Genomic DNA, 21,715 nt, shown 5'->3' on the forward strand with positions numbered 1-21,715 from the left:
CTTCTTGTTGGATTGTTGCTTTAAGTATTATGAAATGTCCTTCTTTGTCTCTTTTTATTGCCCTTGCTTTGAAATCCATTTTGTCTGATATGAGGACTGCTACCCCGGCTTTTTATTCAGGTCTGTTTGCTTGGAATATTTTTTTTATATCCCTTTACTTTCAGTCTATGTAAATCTTTTGTTTTGAGGTGTGTTTCTTGTAGACAGCAAATATGTGGGTCCTGTTTTCTTATCCATTCTGTTACCCTATGTCTTTTATTTGGAGCATTGAAACCATTTACATTTAAGGTTATTATTGACATGTATTTGTTCATTTCCCTTTGTACCTCTGTTGCTCTCCTCTTATTCTTTTCTTCTTTTTTCTTAGAACATTTTTTTTAGCATCTCTTGCAATTCTGGTTTGGTGGAGATGTATCCTTTTAGTCTTCCTTTGTCTGAGGAACTCCTTATTTCACCTTCCATTTTGAATGAGAGCCTTGCTGGGTAGAGTATTTTTTGTTGTAGGCCTTTGTTTTTCATTGCTTGAAATATTTTTGACCATTCCCTTCTGGCTTGTAGTGTTTCTGTTGAGAAATCGGCCGATAGCCTTATCGGAGCTCCCTTCTGTGTTATTAGTTGTTGTTTTGTTCTTGCTGCTTTTAGGATCTCTCTTTGTCTTGGAATGTTGCCATTTTAATTATGATGTGCCTCAGAGTGGGTTTTTGGGGATTCCTCTTCATTGGAACTCTCTGTGCTTCCTGAACTTGCATAACTTTTTTTCTCATCAGGTTGGGAATATTTTCTATCACTATTTCTCCTATCAGCTTTTCCATCCCATGCTTTTCTTCTTCTCCCTCTCTTTTTCCCATGATCCTGATATTATTTCTTTTCATGCTATCCTGTAACTTCCTTACATCTTGTTTATATTTTTTCAATCTTTTTTTTAATTTTGTTGTATTGTCTGGGAGTTTTTCTTCACATTATCTTCTAACTCACTAATTCGATCCTCTGCTTTGTTTAGTCTGCTTTTGACTGATTCTACTGTGTTCTTCAGTTCAGAGATTTAATTCTTCATTTCTTCCTTGTTCTTGTAATTAATTTCTATGTCTTTTTTTAAAATTTTTTTATGCTGGTGTAGTTCTCTGCAAGTTCCCTGTAATTTTCTTGGAGGTGTTGATAACTTCCTTGGAGGTTGTCAAGTATATTGAGTTTCTTCACCACCATTGTTTTGAATTCCATGTCTGACATTTGGGCTATGTCTATTCCATCTACCTCTCTTTCTGGGGATTCCTCTTTTCTCTTCATTGATATGTTATTTCTGCATCGTACCATGTTGGATTCTTCTTGTTTTTTGGGGGGTGCGTTGTCTGCTTTGACTTCCCACCTTTGTGGTATGAGATTCTTTATAGGAGATCTGGGGATTTCAGTTGTGTAGTCTCTTTGATCACCTGAGCCTGATGTTCTTGGGTTACCCTTTATGTCACTTGTTTATGCTGTCTGATTACATTTCGTATGCTCTTTGGTAGGATCTTCCTTCTGGCTAGTTTTTTGATACTCGCTCTATCCACTTTGTCTTGAGTTTTTTTGTGGAGATGCTGTTAAAAACATAAAGACACAGCCCAGGCAGGAGACCCACGCCCTCAAAAATATCCCCCACCCTCTATCCCGCTATTGTCAGCCAACAAGCCAGTATTTATATATATATGTAGAGAGATTAGAGCTTTTATACTATAGGAAGAATAGATAAGAGTTGTTTTTAGGGAGTAAAAATATGATTTCTGAGAGAGGGGATGATAGATTAATAATAGTAGCAAGTAGTGTCAAGACTATGCAAGACAGTAGGTAATATTTACATTGTATGTTAATAACAATAGAAGAAAAGGAGGGAAGAATGCAGAATATAGTAAGAAAGTGGGATTGTATAGTATTAGATTTATATAGTAGTAACAGTCTATTTATTTAGAGTGAATGGGAGGCTAAACTAGAGACACAAGCAAATAAACAGCAATTAAAGAGAAAGGATAAGAAGGAGAGATTGTATGAAACAAATTATATATATATATATATATATATATATATATATATATATATATATATATTTTCCTTTCCCTTTAAAGAAGAAGAAAAAAAAAGGAATGTTTTTACTCAGTTTAGTCTTTGTATGTCATCTTCTTTTTCTGTATCCACAGCTGGTCTAATGAGGCAGGTCAGAGATTCCTGTTCCTTGCAGCAGTGGTGTGCGCCCGCGGTGGCCGGCATGGCATGTTCCTTTGGCGTCTGTTGGAGCTAGCTGAGGTGCATTTGCACATGTGCCCCTGTACGCGCAAGGCGGCCCAAGAGCTTGCCTCAGGCCTGCTGTCTCTCACCTCTTAGGGCGGGGTCCCAGACACTTGGGCCCAGTGGAAGTGAGCATCTGTGAGTCGCTGCCACCCGCTGTTCCCACATCGCAGCTGCCTGTCGTTCCCTCACCCACCTGGGTCGACACAAGCAGAGCCTGAGCAAGTGGTCTGCGCTCCGGCCTGGAGCCCAATGGAGCTGGCCCAGGGTGTCTGCGCACGGTCTTCTGCATGTCGAGTGGGCCCTCCCTGTGTCCATTGGGACACTGATCTTATGTCTGTTGGGGCATGTCCGAGGGGCACCTGGACTTGCGGCCCCATGTACCTGGGCCAGTGAATGAGGGCACTTTCCTATCCGCACCCTATCGACCCAAGGGGAGGGTTGGAGAGTGGATAAGCGCGCCTCTGCGCCTGCGCTCCTCAAGAATGTCCTACTATCCCCAAACTTTTCACCCCTTTCCACAGTCCACAAGAGAAAAATATAAAGGAAAACTACTTTCTCACTTGCACGGCGGTATGCTGTCTCCTGTCGTTTAGCGCCAATGCCACCTGTTCAAGTCCTGTCTCTGCCAGCAGGCAGAGATTTGCTCTCCTCCCGACTCCTCTTTAGGGAAGCCTGTGGTTGCCAAAAAGTCTTTGTGTACTTCAAGCCACAGCTTGGGTAACCAGCCCAGTCAGGAATCCTGTCTCGTCCCTTTCTCCTCTGTTATCCTCACTAAATGGGTTGTTCCCAGGTGGTTTTTGTCTAATCCAGCAGTGCCAAAGCTCGACTCCTGCCAGTGTCCAGCTGCTCACTGAGATGTTCTGTATGCAATTAGTCCAAACTACAGACAGGTCTCGGGAGTCTGAAAGTGCAGCCTCCCCTCACTCTTCTGCCATCTTCTCTCAGATAGCTGATATTTTACTGCCTGTTTTTTCCACTAGGATATTTATGGTGTCACAACTTATATTAAAGTCTTTTATGCATTTTGAGTTCATTATGGTGTATGGTATAAATTAATGGTCTATTTTCTTTTTCTTTTTCACATGTAGTAGTCTAGTTCTCCCAACACCATTTTTAAAATAGACTATCTTTACTGCATTGTATGCTCGTGTCCCCTTTGTCATATACTGGGTTGACTAAGATGTCTGTTTAGTTTTTTTCATAAAATAAAATGCACATTTTTTGTTTTCATTATTAACTTTATTGATTTGGATATTCTGAGTATGTTGGCTCTCTCCCACTATTGGGTTTTAGTGGGTAGAGGCCTGTGGTGCTGCTACACATCTCCCAATGTAAAGGCAGCCCCACAGCAAAGAATTTAGTTGGCCAAAATATTAATAGTACCAAGAAACTTTTCAAATCACTTTTCACATGCCCAATCAGTCACAGCACCATCTCCATACACCGCATAAATCTTTTTTTTGCATTTCATTGCCTTTTTACCTTTCTTGAAATAATAAAAGATAATGTCAAAATGTTGTGTATTTTCTTACATCTTCAATATTAGATTTTTTCAATGCATGCTGATATGACAATTGTCATAATTCAATCTAACAAAATTGTTTTGAATGAAATTAAAGACAATAAACACTAAGACAACCATCGTATGGAAAAAACTAAATGAACTTTTTGGCCAACCCAATATTAATTGACCATAAAGACATGGGTTTATTTCTGGCTCTCTATTCTGTTTCATTGATCTATGTGTCTGTTCTTATGCCAGTACCATACTGTTTTGATTACAGTGGACTTATGGTATAGTTTGATATCAGGTTTTATGATCCCTACAACTTTGTTTTTCTTTCTCAAGATTGCTGAGGTTATTTGGGGTCTGTATTAGTTTCATATATATTTTTGAAATATTTGCTCTAGATCTGTGAAATATGCCATTGGTATTTTAATAGCTATTGCATATGGATCTGTAGATTCTTTGGGTAGTATGTATATTTTAATGATATTAATTCTTCCAGTCCATGAACATCGTATATGCTTCATTTATTTGTATCTTCCTCAATCTCTTTCCTCAGTGTTCTGTGGTTTTCCAAGTACAGATCTTTTACCTCCTTGATTAATTTTATTCCTAGGTACTTTATTTATTTATTTATTTATTTATTTATTTATTTATTTATGTTTTAGTAAATGGTATCTTTTTCTTAGTTTTTGTTTTTGATAATTAGTTCAGTGTTGATGTCCAAAAATGCTACTGATTTCTGAATACTGACTTGGTACCTAGCCACTGTCCAAAATTTAATTTAGGTTGAGTAGCTTTTTGGTGGAAGCTATAGAGTTTTCTATGTACATATCATGTCATCTGCAAATCAGGACAGTTTTACTTCCTTCTTACCAATTTGAATGCCTTTTATTTCTTTTTCTTGTCTGATCTCTGTGGCTAGAACTTCCAATACTATGTTGAATGAGAGTGGTGACGGTGGACACTTTTCTCTTTTTTTCTAATTTTAGGGAGAAAGCTTTTAGTGTTTGCCCATTGAGTATGATGTTGGCTATAGGTTTCTCATCTATGGCCTGTATTATGTTGAGGTATGCTTCTTCTATTTCTACTTTGTTGAGTTTACTAGCACAAATCCATGCTGGATTTTATCAAATCCTTTTTCTACATCTATTTGTATGATCATGTAAATTTTATATTTCATTTTTTTATGTGATGTATCATATTTATTGATTTGCAAGTATTATACCATCCTTGCATCCCTGGAATAAATCACATCTGGTCATGCTCTACGAGCTTTTAAATGAATTGCTGGATCTGGTTTGCTAATATTTTGTTGAGGATTTTAGCATTTATGTTCATCAGAGATACTGCCTGTAATTTTCTTGCTTTTTTGTATCTTTATTTGTTTTTGGAATTGTAAAGAGCGTTTATTAGTCCTCCCTCTTCTTGGATTTTTTGGAATAGTTTTAGAAGTATAAGTGTTAGTTCTTCTTTAAATGTTTCATAAAATTAGCATGTGAAGTTATCTAGTCCAGGGCTTTTTTGATTACTGCTTCAATTTCACTAGTTGTTGTTGGTATATTCAGGTTTTCTGCTTCTTCCTGGTTCAGTTTGGAAGATTGTATGTTTCTAGAAATTTATCCATCTCACCCAGGTTGTCCGATTTCTTGGCATAGAACTGTTCACAGTAATCTCTTATAGTCCTTTATATTTCTGTGGGATCAGCTATTACTTCTCCTCTTTCACTTCTGATTTTATTTATTTGTGTCCTGTCTCTTTTTTTCTTGATTAGTCTAATTAAAGGTTTGACAATTTATCTTTTCAAAGAATTAGCTTTTGGAAAATCTATTCTTTTTTGACAGTTGTATACTGAGTTATAGTGAAATATGGAAACTTTACACTTATATAGCTCCTTTTTGTGTATATAGATATGAGACATCTATGTATATTACTAACTCTGCAATACATTGTTATAATTATTAGTCTACTTCATGTGTTACATAATATTAAGTATTTCAAGGGAGCTGATAGAAGAAATGAGAAGAAGCCTATATTTAAAGAATTTTTTATATTAATTTTATTTATGCTGTCTTCTCTTAATTTCTTCCTATGGCTTTGCGTTATGGAACTTAGTTGGATCTGATATCCTATTCTTTTTTTTTTCCCCTTTGCTCCCCTCCACCCAGCAACCCCCTTCCCCGACAATCCCCTCCCCAAGTCCATGCCCATGGCTCATCCTTTCATATATTCTTCTTCTTTTTTTAAAAAATAATTAATTAATTAGTTAAATATTTTAACAATAAAAAATAACAATCCTTCCCTCTCAGACTTAAGACTCTTTACAATCTTATAAAGGACAATGGATGAAGGTTTCGAGCTCCTCTAGCTGCTTCAAGCTGGACATGGTCGTCGTCCTACCTACCCTTGGGTCAAGAAATCCCTAATAAGAGTGGGGGTGTGGAGGGGAGGGTGGCCTTCCTACAAGGAGAAGGATCGTGCAGACTCCAGGTTGGTTGGCTGTCTCTGGACAACGGCATGGTTGGTTTAACAGGCTGGCATCCTTGTTGTATTCTGGGGGCAACAGGGTTAAAGGACATCATTCAATCCGTAACAACTAGATGACAAAAGACAGGTATTAATTTTTCAATGTCCCACATTAGGGAAAAGAAGGGCTTCTTTGGAGGAAGGTATGCCAGGTACATCTCACCTGTCCAAAACCCTTTTGCCCATTATACTTAGTTTGAACTGAGGGAAATATTTTAGGTTTCCCCCCTCTCAGGCCTCTGGGCTCTTTCTGTCCAAGCCATTAGGATAGAAAAGAGAAACCAGTTTTAAAGTGAAGCCCACAGACCACCCTGTTCTTCACCAACCCAGCCACTTAGTTCAGCCAAACCATTGAGTCTCAGGAGGCAGCAATGCAGACAGGATTAAGTGAAGCCTATACGTACAGACAATCACTCAGGTAATGAGATGATAGGCTTATGCCCTTTGAAAACAGAAAACACATGTTAATTTATGTAACATAACCCACACACAAGTTTATAGATCTGTAGGACTGTCTTATCGGAAAGACATCCAGTAGCAAGGCATTTGACATTCTTCTTGCCTGTAAATTAAACATCTTTGATAATGCCACAGACATAGTTTAACTTTCAAATGAAAACAAATTTTAAAAGAAAAAAACTTTAAAGACGGTTAGCTGCATTACTTTATAGTCTACCACTGGGCATTGTGATCTTCCTTGAATCTTGATTTTTCTCCCTAAGATTACCCTCCTTGTCATTAAAGGGACTGCATTAAGTTCATTTTTAATTTATCCTGTTCATTTGCATAAACACAACAAGAGCAGCAAATGATCACTTATGATCTTCAGTTCTGCTTTGCTGGAACTTACGTAAGGAACATTTAGGGTGACCTTCAGTCGGCCATTCCTGGCACAGAAGCTGAGCCACATACCTGGCATTCAGCCTTGCCTGTAAACACCTGTCTTTTCCAGGTCCTCCTGGTTTTCCATTGTGCCTTAAGGTCCCTTCTAGCCATCTTTCAGGAAAACAACCTTCATTCCTTCCCTGGAAAGATTGCTATGGACCGCTCATCCATCCAAGGTACCAGGCCTTTTATCTCGTGGACTTTTATTACCTTTGAAAGTCAGTCCCAGTTGCTCAGGGCTTTTTGGTAACAACCAAAGCCCAAGCATGTCTCCTTTAGGCATGACATTCCAGTCAAAGTCTTAGTCAAAAAAAATCGTTATTAACAACTGGTCTTATTAGTTTTATGCAAAGAAACTTAGGTCATTACTTACTTCTTTAGAATGCCAAATTCTGGAGGGATCAGATAGGGAGAAAATATATACAGTGTGAAGGAAAATCCTTGTCCTTCTAGTATTCACTGAACTTGCATTTCTATTCTTTATATTTTTATCTTTCCCCCCTCTAAAAATTTTTCTGTTTGTTTGTTTTTCCATTACAGTTGTCTCACTTTTTTTCCCCTCTTGCTTCTCTGCACCCTGTCCCTCCCTTCTCCCACATTCAGTCCCCACCCAGTTGTCCATGTCCATGGGTCATTAATACATGTTATTTGACTAAACCCTTCCCCTTCTTACCACTTCTCTCCCTCCCATCTCCCCCTTTGTTACTGTTAGTTTATTCCTTGTTTACATACCTCTGGTTCAATTTTGCTCATTTGTTTGTGTTGTTCATTAGTTTCCTGTAACAGGTGATAGCATAAGGTAATTTTCTTTTGTTGCCTGGCTTATTTCGCCAAGCATAATTCTCTCTAGGTCCAATCATGTTGTTGCAAATGGTAGAAGTTCCTTCTTTCTTTCAGTACTTATTCATTGTCATTTTCCCCCTTTGTACTCGTGTTCCTCTCTGTCTCTCTCTGTTTCTTCATCTTCTTAAAGCAGACACTTTAGCATCTCTTGCAATACTGGTTTGGTGGAGATGTATTCTTTTAGCCTTCTTTTGTCTTGGAAACTCCTTATTTCACCTTCCATTTTGAATGAGAGCCTTGCTGGGTAGAGTATTCTTGGTTGAAGGCCTTTGTTTTTCATTACTTGGAATATATTTTGCCATTCCCTTCTGGCTTGTAGTGTTTCTGCTGAGAAATCTGATGATAGCCTTATTGGAGCTCCCTTGTATGTTATTAGTTGTTTCTCTCTTGCTGCTTTTAGGATTCTCTCTTTGTCTTTGAATGTTGGCATTTTAATTATGTTGTGTCTTGAAGTGGGCCTGTTGGGGTTCATCTTCATTGGGACCCTCTGTGCTTCCTGGACTTGCATGATTCTTTCTCTCTTCATGTTAGGGAAGTTTTCTGTCATTAGTTTTTCAAAGAGGTTTTCTATCCCTTGCTCTTCTTCTTCTCCTTCTGGAATTCCTATGATACGGATATTATTACGTTTCATGTTGTCCTGCAGCTGTCTTAGAGCCTCTTCAGTCTTGTTCAGCCTTTTTTCATTTTGTTGCACTGTCTGTGGGTTTTTGTCTACATTGTCCTCCAGCTCGCTGATCCGATCTTCTGCTTCCTCTAGCCTGTTTTTAATTCCTTCTACTGTGTTCTTCAATTCAGAGATCGTATTCTTCATTTCCTCCTGGCTCTTATTGATAGCTTCCATGTCCTTTTTGATGCTGGTATAATTCTCAGTAAGTTCCTTATAGTTCTTCTGTAGTTCACTGTAGCTTTTCTGGAGTTCTTTGTAGTTTCTGCTGAGCTCATTGAGCTTCTCCATAATACATGCTTTCAATTCCATATCTGATAGTTTGCTCCCCTCTATTTCATTTAGCACTCTTTCTGGGGACTCTACCTTTCCTTTTGATGGGGTGTTGTTTCTCTGTCTCCCCATTTTTGTGACACCTATTGTTTGTTGGTGCTTCTTAGAATGATCTCTGGCATCCTATTTTTATTCAAAAAGAGTTTTTGCTCTTACCCACCTGTCTTGGGTTATTATTGACAAAAATATCACATTTCTCTATGTGATAAGTTCAATAGGACACTTATATACATGTTCTTTATTTCAATAGCTTTTTAATTCAGTCAAAAAAAAGAAAGAAGAATTATGCAATGATATAGATTTTTATAATTGCCTACATGATTATTTTATTGGTATTCTATTTGTGTTTCTGTGTGTTAATTCTTAGTGCTATATGGTATAATGAACTTTGAGCCTAATGAACTTTCTTTGGTATTTATTAAAATATGAGTTTTCTACTTAACAAATTGTCTACTCTGGTTTATCTTTATATTAGCTTTATTTGTGAAAGATAGTTTTGCTGGATATAGTAATTGTTGTTTGGCAGTTCTATTTTCAGAAATTTGCATATGTTCCTCCACTGCCTTCTGACTTCCATGGTGTGTGATGAACTGTTAAATATGAATCTTACTGAGTTACTTTATTTATGATGGGTCATTTTTATTTTGTACCTTTCAGTATTTCCTCTTCATCTTTATACTAAGTATGATGCATCCACGTGTTTGTGTGGATCTTTTTATATTTATTCTACTTAGAGTTCTTTGAGATTTTTTTGGATGTGTAGATTAATCTTTTTCACGAAATTTGCAGTTTTCAGCCATTTAATTTAAAATCTTTTTATCCTTTTTTCATATCTTCTTCTGGTACTCATTATTTGTATGATGGCACGCTTAATGCTATTTCATTTTTTTCTGAGACTTTATTTTTCTCTGTTCTAGGATTATATTATTTCTAGTATCTATCTTTAAATTTTTTGGTTCTCCTACCAATTAAAATATATGACTGAGCTCCTCCAGTCAGTTTTTTATTTCAGTTAATCTACTTTTGGTACAGTAGCAATTTCCTTTTGGTTCCTTTCAATAATTTAAAAATTTTTTTCTATTTACATTATCTCTTTGATGAGACATTGTTCTCATACCTTCATTTAATTCTTTAATCATGATTTCTTTTGGTTCTTTGAACATATTTATAATAGCTGCTTTGAAGTTCTTTTCTTCTAGATTCATCATCTAGCTGTCTTCAAAGGCAATTTTTATTACCAGTTCTTTCTACTTATTGGTCACACTTTATTGTTTCTTTGCATGTCTCATAATTTTATTGTTGATGTCTGGACATTTTAGATGTAGGGTTTGTTTGGACCCAGGGGTTGTTTTACTTGCTGCTTACTCGGTCAAACCTCAGTGACTTGGCTGTACCAATTCGGGGAAGTCTATTTTCCCTGCAATGCACAGCCTCTGAAGTCCCAGCCTAGGTTATTTCCACTTGTTCTTATCCATAGTTTAGAAGTCACTCTTGGGTTGACGTAAGCCACTTATTGTTCTTAGCCCATTAAATTTTTTTTATAAGTATATTTTATTGATTATATTGTTACAACAGTTCCAATATTTTCCCCTTTGTTCCCCTCCGCCCAGCACCCCCCCGCCCTCAACAATACCCCCTCCCTAAGTCCATGCCCATGGGTCATACATACAAGCTCTCCTGCCTCACCCTTTCATATATTCTTCTTTTTAAAAATAATTAATTAATTAATTAAAAAATAAAAAATAACAATCCCTCCCTCTCAGACTTAAGACCCTTTATAACCTTATAAAGGACAATAGGCAAAGGTCTTGAGCTCCTCTAGCTGCTTCAAGCTGGACATGGTCATCATCCTACCTACCCTTGGGTCCAGAAATCCCTAATAAAAGTGGGAGTGTGGTGGCGGGGGTGGCCTTCCCACATGGGGAAGGTTCATGCAGACTCCAGGTCGGTTGGCTGTTCCCGGACAATGGCATGCTTGATTTAACAGGCTGGCATCCTTGTTGTATTCTGGGGGCAACAGATTTGGCAAAAAGGTTAAAAGGAATCATTAAATCCATAACCACTAGATGACGAAAGGCAGGTATTAATTTTTCAATGTCCCACATTAGGGAAAAGAAGGGCTTCTTTGGAGGGAGGTGTGCCAGGCACATCTCAACTGTCCAAAACTCTTTTGCCCATTATACTTAGTTTGGACTGAGGAAAATAGTTTAGGTTTTCCCCCTCTCAGACCTCTGGGCTCTTTCTGTCCAAGCCACTAGGACACAAAAGAGAAACCAGTTTTAAAGTGAAGCCCACAGACCACCTCATTGTTCACCAACCCAGCCACGTAGTTCAGCCAAACCATTAAGTCTCAGGAGGCAGCGATGCAGACAGGATTAAGTGAAGCCTATACGTACAGACAATCACTCAGGTAATGAGATCATAGGCTTATGCCCTTTGAAAACAGAAAACACATGTAAATTTATGTAACATAACCCACAAACTAGTCTCTAAATCTGTGGGACTGTCTTATCAGAAAGACATCCAGTTGCAAGTCATTTGACATTTTACTTGCCTGTAAATTAAAAATCTTTGATGATACCACAGACATAGTTTAATTTTCAAATCAAAACAAACTATAAATGAAGATAAACTTTAAAGACGGTTAGCTGCACTACTTTATAGTCTACCACTGAGCATTTTGATTTTCCTTGAATCACGATTTTTCTCCCTAAGATTACCCTTCTTGTCATTAAAGGGACTGTATTAATTTCATCTTTAATTAACCTATTCATTTGCATAAACACAAGAGCAGCAAATGATCACTTATGATGTTTAGTTCTGCTTTGCTGTAACTTACCCAAGGAACATTTAGGGTGACCTTCAGTCTGCTCTGAAGCGCACAGAAGCAGAACCACATACCTGACATTCAGCCTTGCCTGTAAACATCTGTCTTTTCCAAGTCCTTCAGGTTTTCCATTGTGCCGTAAGGTCCCTTTTAGCCATCTTTCAGGGAAACAACCTTCATTCCTTCCCTGGAAAGATTGCCATGAACCGCGCATCCATCCAAGGTACCAGGCCTTTTATCTCATGGACTTTTATTACAATTGAAAGTAAATCCGAGAAACCATGTGGCGGAGGAGTAAGTAGAAGCTACACTAACTTCCTCCCAGAACTAGTCTGGATTTACAACGTAATTTTGGAGAAATCATCTGGAATAACCAACCGAACAGTAGCTGGAGAGAAGTCTTATAACAATGGAGAGACAGAAAAGGCCGCTACATCACAATGTGACCGGTAGGGAGTGTTGAGACGCGGAAGGGCTCGCTGGTGTCACACGGGTAGCAGCTGAAGGGACTGAGAAACAGATCAGCAGCCGGGGATTCCCCCTGAGAAGGGCAGGGTCTAAACCCCCAGCTGAGCTTCCCAGCCTACAGCAACAGAGTGGAAAATAAAATAGTATACAGCTGGGAAAAGCGAAAAGGCATAAGGTTTCTTGCTAGCCGGAGAGAAACAGCTGGAGAAAAAGAGCTCTTAAGCGGATCATATATGAAAATATTCTGCCCCCACTTACCCTGGGCACAAGCAGGGGGAAGATAGAGAGGACAGGAAACGCTTGGTGAGAGTTTGGTGTGGTGGCTTTGAGGGGAGAGCTGGGGTAGCGGCCGGCCGGGTCCCAGGGCTGACTCATCCCCAGTGCTGCAGGCAGACCATTCCTGGCCAAGTGGTGTCAGCCTGAGGGGAAGCAAAAGCCCCGCCTACAGGAATTAAGCTGCCACACCCACGGTCCTTAAGCCTGACGTCTAATCACAGATTGAATAGATTAACAACTAAAGGAGTCAGACAAAGGCAGTAGATCCCTGGAAGTCTCCAACAGGCTGCCTAGGCCCAGACTGGTACAGGATCTGATACCACCAGGGGCAGATCCAGGAAGTGCAGATCATTCTAAGAAGCACCAACAAACAATAGGAGTCACAAAAATGGGGAGACAGAGAAACAGCCCCCCATTGAAAGTAAAAGTAGAGTCCCCAGAAAGAGTGCTAAATGAAATAGAGGGGAGCAAACTATCAGATATGGAATTGAAAGCATGTATTATGGAGAAGCTCAATGAGCTCAGCGGAAACTACAAAGAACTCCAGAAACGCTACAGTGAACTCCAGAAGAACTATAAGGAACTTACTGAGAATTATACCAGCATCAAAAAGGATATGGAAGCTATCAATAAGAGCCAGGAGGAAATGAAGAATACGATCTCTGAATTGAAGAATACAGTAGAAGGAATTAAAAACAGGCTAGAGGAAGCAGAAAATCGGATCAGCGAGCTGGAGGACAATGTAGACAAAAACCCACAGACAGTGCAACAAAATGAAAAAAGGCTGAACAAGACTGAAGAGGCTCTAAGACAGCTGCAGGACACATGAAACGTAATAATATCCGTATCATAGGAATTTCAGAAGGAGAAGAAGAAGAGCAAGGGATAGAAAACCTCTTTGAAAAACTAATGACAGAAAACTTCCCTAACATGAAGAGAGAAAGAATCATGCAAGTCCAGGAAGCACAGAGGGTCCCAATGAAGATGAATCCCAACAGGCCCACTTCAAGACACATCATAATTAAAATGCCAACATTCAAAGACAAAGAGAGAATCCTAAAAGCAGCAAGAGAGAAACAACTAATAACATACAAGGGAGCTCTAATAAGGCTATCATCAGATTTCTCAGCAGAAACACTACAACCCAGAAGGGAATGGCAAAATATATTCCAAGTAATGAAAAACAAAGGCCTACAACCAAGAATACTCTACCCAGCAAGGCTCTCATTCAAAATGGAAGGTGAAATAAGGAGTTTCCAAGACAAAAGAAGGCTAAAAGAATACATCTCCACCAAACCAGCATTGCAAGAGATGCTAAAGGGTCTACTTTAAGAAGATGAAGAAATAGAGAGAGACAGAGAGGAACACGAGTACAAAGGGGGAAAATGACAATGAATAAGTACTGAAAGAAAGAAGGAACTTCTACTATTTGCAACAACATGATTGAACCTAGAGAGAATTATGCTTAGTGAAATAAGCCAGGCAACAAAAGAAAATTACCTTATGCTATCACCTGTTACAGGAAACTAATGAACAACACAAACAAATGAGCAAAATTGAACCAGAGGTATGTAAACAAGGAATAAACTAACAGAATTAAAGGGGGAGATGGGAGGGAGAGAAGTGGTAAGAAGGGGAAGGGTCTAGTCAAAGAACATGTATAAATGACCCATGGACATGGACAACTGGGTGGAGACTGAATGTGGAAGAAGGGGAGGCAGGGTTCAGGGAAGCAAGAGGGGGAAAAAAGTGAGACAACTGTAATGGAAAAACAAATAAACAGAAAAATTTTTAGTGGGGGGAAAAATAAAAATATAAAGAAAAGAAATGCAAGTTCAGTGAATACTAGAAGGACAAGGATTTTCCTTCACACTGTATATATTTTCTCCCTATCTGATCCCTCCAGAATTTGGCATTCTAAAGAAGTAAGTAATGACCTAAGTTTCTTTGCATAAAACTAATAAAACCAGTTGTTAATAACGATTTTTTGACTAAGACTTTGACTGGAATGTCATGCCTAAAGGAGACATGCTTGGGCTTTGGTTGTTACCAAAAAGCCCTGAGCAACTGGGACTGACTTTCAAAGGTAATAAAAGTCCAAGAGATAAAAGGCCTGGTACCTTGGATGGATGAGCGGTCCATAGCAATCTTTCCAGGGAAGGAATGAAGGTTGTTTTCCTGAAAGATAGCTAGAAGGGACCTTAAGGCACAATGGAAAACCAGGAGGACCTGGAAAAGACAGGTGTTTACAGGCAAGGCTGAATGCCAGGTATGTGGCTCAGCTTCTGTGCCCTGAATGGCAGACTGAAGGTCACCCTAAATGTTCCTTGGGTAAGTTCCAGCAAAGCAGAACTAAAGATCATAAGTGATTATTTGCTGCTCTTGTTGTGTTTATGCAAATGAACAGGATAAATTAAAAATGAACTTAATGCAGTCCCTTTAATGACAAGGAGGGTAATCTTAGGTAGAAAAGTCACGATTCAAGGAAGACCACAATGCCCAGTGGTAGACTATAAAGTAGTGCAGCTAACCGTCTTTAAAGTTTCTTTTCATTTAAAATTTGTTTTCATTTGAAAGTTAAACTATGTCTGTGGCATTATCAAAGATGTTTAATTTACAGGCGAGAAGAATGTCAAATGCCTTGCAACTGGATGTCTTTCCGATAAGACAGTCCTACAGATTTAGAGACTTGTATGTGGGTTATGTTACATAAATTAACATGTGTTTTCTGTTTTCAAAGGGCATAAGCCTACGATCTCATTACCTGAGTGATTGTCTGTACGTATAGGCTTCACTTAATCCTGTCTGCATTGCTGCCTCCTGAGGCTCAATTGTTTGGCTGAACTAAGTGGCTGGGTTGGTGAAGAACGGGGTGGTCTGTTGGCTTCACTTTAAAACTGGTTTCTCTTTTCTATCGTAATGGCTTGGACAGAAAGAGCCCAGAGGCCTGAGAGGGGGGAAACCTAAAATATTTCCCTCAGTCCAAACTAAGTATAATGGGCAAAAGGGTTTTGGACAGGTGAGATGTACCTGGCATACCTTCCTCCAAAGAAGCCCTTCTTTTCCCTAATGTGGGACATTGAAAAATTAATACCTGTCTTTTGTCATCTAGTGGTTACGGATTGAATGATGTCCTTTAACCCTGTTGCCCCCAGAATACAACAAGGATGCCAGCCTGTTAAACCAACCATGCCGTTGTCCAGAGACAGCCAACCAACCTGGAGTCTGCACGATCCTTCCCCTTTTAGGAAGGCCACCCTCCCCTCCACACCCCCACTCTTATTAGGGATTTCTTGACCCAAGGGTAGGTAGGACGACGACCATGTCCAGCTTGAAGCAGCTAGAGGAGCTCGAGACCTTCGTCCATTGTCCTTTATAAGATTGTAAAGGTTCTTAAGTCTGAGAGGGAAGGATTGTTATTTTTTATTGTTAAAATATTTAACTAATTAATTAATTATTTTTTTAAAAAAGAAGAATATATGAAAGGGTGAGGCAGGAGAGCTTGTATGTACGACCCATGGGCATGGACTTGGGGAGGGGATTGTTGGGGAAGGGGGGTGCTGGGCGGAGGGGAGCAAAGGGGAAATAATTGGAACAATTGTAACAATATAATCAATAAAATATACCTAAAAAAATAAAAGAAAAAAAAAAGAAAAAAAGAAAGTCAATCCGAGTTCCTCAGGGCTTTTTGGTAACAACCAGATCCCAGGCATGTCTCCTTTAAGCATGACATTCCAGTCAAAGTTTTAGTAAAAAAAACAAAAACAAAAAAACCTCTATTAACAACTGGTCTTATTAGTTTTATGCAAAGAAACTTATGTCATTACTTACTTCTTTAGAATGCCAAACTCTGGAGGGATCAGATAGGGAGAAAAATATACAGTGTGAAGGAAAATCTTTGTCCTTCTAATATTCACTTAACTTGCATTTCCATTCTTTATATTTTATTTCTTCCCCCACTAAAATTTTGTTTGTTTTTTCATTACAGTTGTCCCACTTTTTTCCCCCTCTTTCTTCCCTGCCCCCTGCCCCTCCCTTCTCCCACATTCAGTCCCCACCCAGTTGTCCATGTCCATGGGTCATTTATACATTTTTCTTTGACTAGACCCTTCCTCTTCTTACCTCCTTCTCTCCCTCCCATCTCCCCCTTTGTTACTGTTAGTTTATTCCTTGTTTACATACCTCTGGTTCAATTTTGCTCATTTGTTTGTGTTGTTCATTAGTTTCCCATAATATGTGGTAGCATAAAGTATTTTTCTTTCATTGCCTGGCTTATTTTGCTAAGTGTAATTCTCTTTATTTCCTTCCATGTTGTTGCAAATGGTAGAAGTTCCTTCTTTCTTTCAGTACTTATTCACTGTCATTTCCCCCCTTTGTACTCGTATTACTCTCTGTCTCTCTCTGTTTCTTCATCTTCTTAAAGCAGACCCTTTAGCGTCTCTTGCAATGCTGGTTTGGTGGAGATGTATTCTTTTGGCCTTCTTTTGTCTTCTTTTGGCCTTCTTTTGTCTTGGAAACTCCTTATTTCACCTTCTATTTTAAATGAGAGCCTTGCTGTCTGGGTAGAATATTCTTGGTTGTAGGCCTTTGTTTTTCATTGGTTGGAATATTTTTTACCATTCCCTTCTGGCTTGTAGTGTTTCTGCTGAGAAATCTGATGATAGCTTTATTGGAGCTCCCTTGTATATTATTAGTTGTTTCTCTCTTGCTGCTTTTAGGATTCTCTCTCTGTCTTTGAATATTGCCATTTTAATTATGATGTGTCTTGAAGTGGGCCTGTTGAGGTTCATCTTTATTGGGACCCTCTGTACTTCCTGGACTTGCGTGACTCTTTCTCTCCTCATGTTAGGGACGTTTTCTGTCATTAGTTTTTCAGAGAGGTTTTCTATCCCTTGCTCTTCTTCTTCTGCTTTTGGAATTCCTATGATACGGATATTACTATGTTTCATGTTGTCCTGCAGCTGTCTCAGAGCCTCTTCAGTCTTGTTCAGTCTTTTTTCATTTTGTTGCACTGTCTGGGAGTTTTTGTCTACATTGTCTTCCAGCTCGCTGATCTGATCTTCTGTTTCCACTAGCCTTCTTTTAATTTCTTCTGGTGTGTTCTTCAATTCAGAGATCGTATTCTTCATCTTTTCCTGGGTTTTATTGATAGCTTCTACGTTCTTTTTCATGCTGGTGTAATTCTCAGTAAGTTCCTTGTAGTATTTCTGGAGTTCCTTGTAGTTTCCCTGGAGTTCTTTGTAGTTTCCGCTGAGCTCATTGAGCTTCTCCATAATCCATGCTTTCAATTCCATATCTGATAGTTTGCTCCCCTCTATTTCATTTAGCACTCTTACTGGGGATTCTACCTTTCTTTTCGATGAGGGTTGTTTCTCTGTCTCCCCATTTTTGTGACTCCTGTTGTTTGTTGGTGCTTCTTAGAATGATCTGCACTTCCTGGATCTGCCCCTGGTGGCGTCAGATCCTGTATCAGTCTGAGCCTAGGCAGCCTGTTGGAGACTTCCAGGGATCTACTGCCTTTGTCTTTCTTCTTTAGTTGTTAATCTATTCAATCTGTGATTAGCAATCAGGCTCAAAGATCGTGGGTGTGGCAGCTTAATTCCTGTAGGCTGGGCTTTTGCTTCCCCTCAGGCTGACGCCATTTGGAGGGGTGGGAATAGTCTGCCTGCAGCATTGGGGGATGAGTAAGCACCGGGACCTGGCCAGCCATCTCCCCAGTTCTCCCCTTAAAGCCACCACACCAACCCCCCCCAAGCGTCCCCAGTCCTCTCTGCGCCCCCTCCGCTCGAGCCCAGGGTAAGTGGGGGCCAAAATATTTTTGTATTTGATCCGCTTAAGAGCTCTTTTACTCCCACTGTTTCTCTCCGGTTAGCAAGAAACCCTGTGGCTTTTTGCTTTTCACAGCTGAATACTATTTTACTTTCCACTCTGTTTCTGTAGGCTTGGAAGCTCAGCTGGGGGTTTAGACCCTGTCCTTCTCAGGGGGAACCCCCAGCTGCTGAGCTGTTTCTCAGTCCCTTTAGCTGCCACCCTTGTGAGCCCAGCCAGCTGTTTTGCATCTCCGCACTTCCTACTGGTTACGTTGTGATGTAGCGGCCTTTTTGTCTCTCCGTGGTTATAAGACTTCTTTCCAGCTAGTGTTCAGTTGGTTATTCCAGGTGATTTCTCCAAAATTAAGTTGTAAATTCAGACTAGTTTTGAGAGGAGGTTAGTGTAGCTTTCACTTACTCTTTCGCCATCTTTTTTCTCTCGCCCATTATATTTTTATCCTTTATAATAGGATAAGTGTGACTTGAAGGCTGTTATCACAGTTCAGGGAATTTACTTTTATTTATATTTTTTCCCACTTTCAGCCAGGGACTATTAGCTTAAGGATTCTCTCTGTGATTGCCTCTGAGGGAACACAACATAGTGCTTGCACACTGTTGCCCAGATTTTCAGGGATAGCTGTGATTTTATTTTTAAATCTATCTTTCTAGGTATTGTTTGGGTCTGAGTAGCTTACAGTTAAGTCAGTGTTTGGTCAGAGGCTGTTTGAGCCCCTGTGACAGTACAAATTTTGTTGTGTTGATCGGTCAGCTTCCAGCTCAGTGAATGCTTTCAAGTATGCCCTCATATCTTGCTTTGGTTGTCTCTAGTGGGTGCAGCCCAGCACAGGAGCTCCTCTTCAATGACAGCAGAATTGACTACAATTTTAGGATGCTACTTTCTGTCTGTGTGTTTCACTGGTTCTTTTAAATTTCTGGTTTTTCTGTTGTTTCGCTTGAATCTTGAAGCTACCAGCTTTTTCTTATTGCTGTCCACCAAGACCTCCAGTCTTCAACAACCTTCTAAGATCCTAGTCATTGTATTCTTCATTCTCTCTTCCAAAGAAATTTAGTCTCCTCAGGAAGAGCTTGGGTGTTTTTCATTCTTATGACATACTATTTCTTTTTGGTTGTCTGCCTGGAATATAGCTTCTGCAGTACAGGCTAAGAAAAAGTGAGAAACACTGCAGTCTGTCCCTCATGGAATAAAACCATAGTCTCAGAGAGGAAGCACCCATTACCTTGGCCCCAGTTGCTCAGAGGATAGAGCTCAGGTTAAAATTTTTGAACCATGGAACTAGTGAGGTGGTGGTGTTGTTGGTTGTGAGGAATGTCAATATAGTGAGCCATGGCTCAAGTGCCAGAGATCTTCATCATCTTCCTGAGATTGATAGATATTCTAGAGTGAATGTATTTCATTTGTTATATACCCTTAAAATAATTTCTAGGGACCTGAAATGATTATTAAAAATAATTTTACCAGGTATTGCTGTTCCATTGAAAAAAGGGTTTGTTATGGAACTTATTGCATCATTTCAGAAATCCTCCCCCTCTCTGCCCAATCCTGCCTGTTTTCAGAATACCCTGAAGTTATCTTGACCCTATCAGAATATCCATGTGCTAATTTTTTCTTACTTTGTGTTTGTTACTCACCCTCATTCTAGTTTTACTTGCACCCTTAAGAAAGTCTGACTATGCCCTGCTGGAATTCTTTATCTCCTTGTTTTTATCCTGCTAGATTTGGTTTATCATTTACTGTATTTTGAATCCTACTCAAGAAAGACAAATGTAAAAGTTTATGGTACTATAAGGTACTGTTTTAATTGAAAGAATGGAATACCACACAGCAGAAAGAAAGAAGGAACTCCTACCTTTTGTGAAAACATGGATGGAACTGGAGGGTGTTATGCTTAGTGAAATAAGCCAGGAAGCAAAAGACAAATACCATATGATCTTACCTAATACAAGAAACTAATGAACAAAACAAACAAGTGTCCAAAAAAGAACCAGAGGCATCTAAACAAGGTACTGTATTCCCTCACTTATTGTGGGTATTACATTCTAGATCCCCCCGCGATAGGTGAATATCCGTGAAGTAGGAACCTTATATTTAATTTAGTATTTATATGTATTTTAAGGCTTTATAAACTCTTCCCACACACTTATAAACCATTCCTAGTCCCTTATTAACCTTTTCCACTCCCTCATTAATCTTTTCCACACTTTTATAAGCACTACTTATGTTCTTAAACATATTCTACACTGTTAAACCTATGTAACTTTAACAGCATGCATATACAGTACCGCAAAATCCTGCGATATAGCAAAAAATCTGTAACAAATAATTAAATATAATATTTTTTTAAAATCCTGCGCTACAGTGAGGCCGTGATAAGTGAACCGTGATATAGAGAGGGACTACTGTACTGACTGAAAGTGACCAGGGGGGAGGGGGAAGGGGCCAAGGGTGGAAAGAAGTAGAAGGTCTATAGTTAAGGAACTAGTATAAATGACCCATGGACATGGACAACAAAGTTGGAACTGACTATGAGAGAGGGGGGCTGGGCAGCGTAGGGGAAAGCAATGGGGAAAAATGGGACAACTGTAATAGAAAAACAAAAACAAAAACAAAAAAAATAAGTCAGAGAAAGACAAATACTGTATGGTTTCACTTATATGTGCAATCTAAAAAAAACCCATAACAATCAAACAAATAAAAATAGGCTCATAAAAACAGAGACCCCAAGATATGATTACCAGAAAGTAGGGGATGAGGGGAATATGTGAAAAAGATGAAGGGAATATAATTAATATTATTGTGATGTTCGCATGGTGACATATTTACTGGAATTAGTGGGATGAGCACATTGAAATGTGTAAAATGTCAAATTACTATCTTTTACACTTAAAGGTCATATAACTAATATAGTATTATATGGCAACTATACTTAAATAAAAAACATATAAAGAAAAAATAAGCATGTGATAGTGTTCTTAGAGCAGTCTCCAAAGGAACATCTGGCTCAGGGCCTTGTTAAAATTCTTATTTCAGGGCCTAACAAAACCCATGATTTATAATGTCTTTGAATGAAGCACAAGAATTACCATATGTAGGTATTTCCAAATTATTCTGCTACAAATTATATTTTAAGAATTTTTACACAAAATGGTTTAAGATTAAGTTGACCCCTAACTGTGAAGCACCTCAAATGTTAGTTTAAATGATTTGGAGTTTCCCTGTGAACTAAGTGTTGAAAACAGAAATGTTACTAGTTTTTTGTTACTGGGATGCAGAGTGATTTTAGATTCATACACAAAAG

At 39.0% G+C, this 21,715-nt stretch overlaps 1 protein-coding gene across 1 annotated transcript in view; it reads left to right on the forward strand.

Moving 5' to 3' along the window:
• SUGCT (succinyl-CoA:glutarate-CoA transferase) overlaps positions 1-21,715 on the forward strand; it is a 1,282,463-nt gene that overhangs the window by 666,711 nt on the left and 594,037 nt on the right. The window lies entirely within an intron of this gene.

Source organism: Furipterus horrens, unplaced genomic scaffold, assembly GCF_987537825.1.
Source record: "Furipterus horrens unplaced genomic scaffold, mFurHor1.1.pri manual_scaffold_9, whole genome shotgun sequence".
NCBI lineage: Eukaryota > Metazoa > Chordata > Mammalia > Chiroptera > Furipteridae > Furipterus > Furipterus horrens.